Below are 5,754 nucleotides of genomic sequence, written 5' to 3' on the forward strand. Positions count from 1 at the left end.
AACGAATCTCTCTCTCTGCTCTTAGAGAGCTTTGTTAGAGAGCATTATCGGTTGTTTAGGTTTCTGTGCTGGAAAACTTGACCTTGAAAGCTAGGCGTGCTGCCCGTATTCTTGGATATTTGTAAACTTTGAGCACTGCTTAGTCTGGGTAGTGCCTTTTTTCTTTTTTTTTTTTTTTTTTCCTTCTCTCCTCTTGTTAGTTTCAATTCATTAACCCCTTTTTAGTAGACACCAGCAATGAACCCACTCTTTATCGTGGGGGCACTGTGTAAAGGATTAAAAGCCACCATGTTACTCGCAACCTACTGGCGAATTATCAATGTCATTATTACTTGTTGTGGAATTGTGTTCATATATAACCACCTAAGGGCACTGACGAAGACACCTGCATGGTACCTATATGCAGTGTGGTATGGTTTGAATTTTGACATTTACATCCCAGATGGAATGGCTAATTTTGCGAACAACATGATGTTCAGACCAGTCTCTAGGCTTTCTTCTCGGTTTGTCACATGATTTTTGAATCTCAAATTAATACTCATGTTGGTGTGCGTGCTATTATTGTGCATGCTATTGTTTTCCCAGAATGTATTCCAACACATTCATAATAAAGAGAAGGAGTCTCCTCCAAAACCAGAGAATGCTGTCTGGCAGGGAATATAGAGGGGTTTAGGAAAGATCTTAGAAGCATGGGGACCCGCAATGACATGGGATTTTATTCTTGAACACCTGTGGGATCCTGAGAAACTAAGTCAGTATTTGAGTCAGGGACAATGCGGCTTACATAACTCTAAGGAGGTACAACTTATTTGGGGTTTGGCTTGTGCTTACCGCGCCCTATATGATACTATTCTGGAGAGAGAGAGTTTTCAAGCTGAGGTTCAAGCCAAAATGGGGAATCTCCAAGTCAAATCTGATCAGTTACAAGAGACACCAGTAACAATATCAGTTGCTCCCGTGGAAGGCAAGAAATGGAAACGAGTGTCCACGTGTCTTGAACGGAAAAGAGAAGAAGCGGAGGAGGAGGTGGAGGAAGATCCAGGCGAGGGGCCCTCCTCAGAACCACCACCATCGCGAAAAGCAAAAGGAAAAATGAAGAGACATGCAGAAGAGTGATGAAAAGGAAGGCTTTATTACTACTTGTTGGCCTCTGAAGATGACTGAAATCCAAGGCTCAAGAAAGGAGTTCACACGGGGCCCGAATGAAACTCTTGTTTCCTGGTTGCTTCGTTATTGGGACCGCGGGGCCAATAGCTTGTTTCTAGATGGTAATGAAGCTCGCCAACTAGGAGCCATTGCCAGAGATCCAGCTATTGATAGAAGAATTAGTCTATGTTTGGATGAGGCTGCCTCTCTCTGGGAACGAGTGTTAATAGCTGTGAAGGAAAGATATTGCTTCAAAGACGGCTTGAAGCCTGTGATGAAAAGATGGGATACAGCTGAAAAGGGTATCCAGTATTTGAGGGAAATGGCTGTGGTGGAAATGTTGTTTGACCCTAACTTTGTTCCTAACCACCCACGACAAGACCGCAACCCTGAGAGAGTGAGGACGATGCCTGAGATATGGCAGAGACTCATAACAACAGCACCAGACAGATACGCTGCTACATTAATGTCAGCTAATGACAGATACCAGGAACAACAGAGAATACCCTTAGTTTTTGAATTGATTCTTATGCTCCAAAACTACGAACAACAGCTACCCCCAACTCACGTTTCCATTGCCGCCATCTCACAAATAACGGACCAACTGAATGAAATGCAGGAGCAAATGTCTCTACTGATTAATCGTGACAAACCTGTGGCAGTATCAGAAACACTCGATGAAGATCAGGATAATCAAAAGAGTCTAATGAAGGAGCTGGTCAAACTAATGCGAATCCAACTAATTAATGATGATGAACCTCCCTGCTCACGTGCACCATCAAAAATCTCAGCTATTAAAAGACAAACGCTTTCCAGCTCCAGTGAGGAATAATACATCGCGAATTGCCTTGTGGCGTTACCTATGTGACCATGGAGAAGACATGAGGAAGTGACACGACCAAGCTACTCCTGTGCTACGAGCACTGGTGAGAGAATTACAAAGCATATCAACCACCAGTGCAGTTGCTCCAGTTATCACAGGTAATGAATAGAGGGGCCCTGCCCTCAGTCGGGGGGGGGAAAGGGATAATCGAGTATATTGGACTGTGTGGATTCAATGGCCTGGCATGTCAGAACCACTGAAATATAAGGCACTGGTGGATACTGGTGCACATTGCACTCTGATGCCCTTGAGTCATGAAAGGACAGAATCAATCCATATTTCTGGAGTGACTGGAGGCTCTCAAGAATTGACTGTGTTGGAGGCCGAGATAAGCCTCACTGGTAAGGACTGGCAAAAACATCCTATTGTAACTGGCCCAGGGGCTTGATGTATACTAGGTATTGATTATCTCAGAAGGGGGCATTTCAAGGATCCTAAGGGGTATCGATGGGCCTTTGGGATAGCTGCTGTGAACATAGACAACATTAAGCAGCTGTCTGTTTTGCCTGGCCTGTCAGAAGATCCGTCTGTTGTGGGGTTGCTATGAGTAAAAGAGCAACAGGTACCAATTGACACAAAAACGGTGCACAGGCAGCAGTACCACACCAACAGGGATTGCCTGATCCCCATTTATGATTCGTCAACTAGAGGGTCAGGGAGTGATCAGCAAAACTCACTCACCCTTTAACAGCTCCATATGGCCAGTGCGTAAAGCCAGTGGAGAATGGAGACTGACGGTGGACTACCGTGGCCTGAATGAAATCACACCCCCACTGAGTGCTGCTGTGCCAGACATGTTAGATCTCCAATATGAACTAGAGTCAAAGGCAGCCCAATGGTATGCCACCATTGACATTGCTAACGCCTTCTTTTCCATTCCTTTGGCCGAAGAATCTAAGCCATAGTTTTCTTTCACATGGAGCTGTTTGCCCCAGGGGTGGAGACACAGCCCAACCATTTGCCATGGGTTGATCCAAACTGTATTGGAACAAGGCAGTGCTCCTGAGCACCTGCAGTACATTGATGATATCTTTGTGTGGGGCGATACAGCAGAAGAAGTCTTCACAAAAGGAGAGTGAATAATCCAAATTCTTCTGTGTGCTGGTTTTGCTGTTAAGCGGAGCAAAGTGAAAGTTCCTGCTCAGGAGATTCAGTTCCTAGGTATAAAGTGGCAAGATGGCCGTCGTCACATCCCAGCAGATGTGACTGACAAAATCACTGCCATGTCTCCACCCACTAGCAAGAGAGAGACACAATCTTTTCTGGGCGCAGTGGGCTTTTGGAGAATGCATGTTCCAAACTATAGCCTCACTGTAAGTCCCCTTTATCATGTGATGCGAATGAAGAATGAGTTTACATGAGGCCCGGAGCAGCAGCAGGCTTTTGAACAGATCAAACAGGAAATAGCCCGTGCTGTGGCCCTAGGGCCAGTATGAACGGGACAGGGTATAAAGAACATCCTCTACATGTTGCTGGAGAGAAAGGTCCCACTTGGAGTTTGTGGCAAAGAGCCTCAGGAGAGACCTGAGGCCAACCCTCGGGATTCTGGAGTTGAGCCTACAGGAGGTCGGAAGAGGGCTACACTCCAACTGAAAAGGAGATCTTAGCCGCGTATGAGGGGGTTCGGGCTGCTTCTGAAGTAATTGGTACTGAAACACAGCTCTTTCTGGAACCTCAACTGCCAGTGCTGAACTGGATGTTTAAGGGAAAGGTTCCCTCCACCCATCATGCAACTGATGCCACTTGGAGTAAGTAGATTGCGCTGATTACGCAATGAGCATGGATGGGGAATCTCAGCCGTCCAGGAATCCTAGAGGTGATCATGGACTGGCCTGAAGGTAAAAGGTTTGGATCATCAACAGGAGAAGTATCACGTGCTAAAGAGGCCCCACCATACAATGAACTACCAGAAAATGAGAAGACATATGCCCTGTTCACAGATGGATCGTGTCATATTGTGGGAAAGCATCGCAGATGGAAAGCTGCTGTGTGGAGCCCCACACGACAAGTTGCAGAGGCCACTGAAGGAAAAAAGAGAATCGAGCCAATTTGCAGAGGTAAAGGCTGTCCAACTGGCCTTGGATGTTGCTGAACGGGAGAGGTGGCCAATGCTTTATCTTTACACTGACTCATGGATGGTGGCAAATGCTCTATGGGGGTGGTTACAGCAGTGGGAGCAAAATAACTGGCAAAGAAAGGGTAAACCTATTTGGGCTGCTGAGCTGTGGAAAGATATTGCTGCCTGAATAAAGAATATGGTTGTAAAGGTGCTCCATGTAGATGCTCATGTGCCCAAGAGTAGGGCTACTGAAGAACAGCAAAATAACCATCAGGTAGGCCGAGCTGCCAAAATTGAGGTGGCTCAAATAGACCTGGACTGGCAGAACAAGGGTGAATTATTTCTAGCTCGATGGGCCCATGAGACCTCAGGCCGTCAAGGGAGAGATGCAACATATAAATGGGCTAGAGACCGAGGGGTGGACTTAACTATGGACGCTATTGCACAGGTTATTCATGATTGTGAAACATGTGCCATAATCAAACAAGCCAAGAGGATGAAACCACTCTGGGGGTAAGGTCGATGGCAAAAGTACAAATATGGGGAGGCGTGGCAGGTTGATTATATCAGCTTGCCACGATCTCGCAGTGGTAAATGTTATGTGCTTACTATGGTGGAGGCAACCACTGGGTGGCTTGAAACATATGCAGTACCCCATGCTACCGCCTGAAATACCATACTAGGTCTTGAGAAACAAGTCCTGTGGCGACATGGCACTCCAGAAAGAATTGAGTCAGATGATGGGACTCATTTCGCTCTTGAATACTTGGGCCAAAGATCATGGCATTGAGTGGATTTACCATATTCCCTACCATGCACCAGCCTCTGGTAAAATTGAACGATACAATGGGTTGTTAAAAACTATGCTGAAAGCAATGGGAGGCAGTACATTTAAGCACTGGGAGAAGCATTTGACAGAAGCCACCTGGTTAGTCAATACCAGAGGATCTATTAATTGTGATGGTCCTACCCAATCCGGCTCCCTACATACCGTAGAGGGAGATAAAGTCCCTGTTGTACATGTAAAGAACATGTTGGGAAAGGCAGTTTGGGTTCTTCCAGCTTCTGGAAAGGGCAACCCTCTCTGTGGTACTGTTTTTGCCCGGGGATCTGGGTCCACTTGGTGGGTAATGCAAAAAAACGGGAATGTTCAATGTGTACCACAAGGAAACTAGATGCTGTGTGTGTAATGCATTTTAATCATCTTTCGTTTATTCATATATATATATATATATAAATTAAGCATGATGTAGTGATGTAGAATAAGGGATGGAATGTCATGGTTTTATGTTTTTTTGTTTGTTTGTTTTTGGTTCTCACTGTTCTGCATCAAAACATAATGTAGTGTACTGGGAGTTAAAGTGTTAATGCTCCAATTCCAGGCACCTATCCCTATACATTATAGAAGTCATGGGATCTGGCTCTTCCGGGTGGGGCGGTCTCTTACTGCCTGGCAGTAGGTGCTGGAGGGTGCTTTCCTGGCCGTTCCAAGCTTTTCAGGTTTGAATCGGTTTCGGGAACTCTCTCTCTCCTATTTTATTTGATTTATTAGTCTCAATTTCAATCAGATTGTATTATATTGTGTTATCTTGCATTTCGATATCATAATTAGTAAAATAAGTTTTCCTCCATAGATTGTTGCCGCTGTTTTTTTGTTTTCCTCCCT

The sequence above is a fragment of the Meleagris gallopavo genome, chromosome 1 (genome assembly GCF_000146605.3).
Source record: "Meleagris gallopavo isolate NT-WF06-2002-E0010 breed Aviagen turkey brand Nicholas breeding stock chromosome 1, Turkey_5.1, whole genome shotgun sequence".
In the NCBI taxonomy this organism is placed as follows: Eukaryota; Metazoa; Chordata; class Aves; order Galliformes; family Phasianidae; genus Meleagris; species Meleagris gallopavo.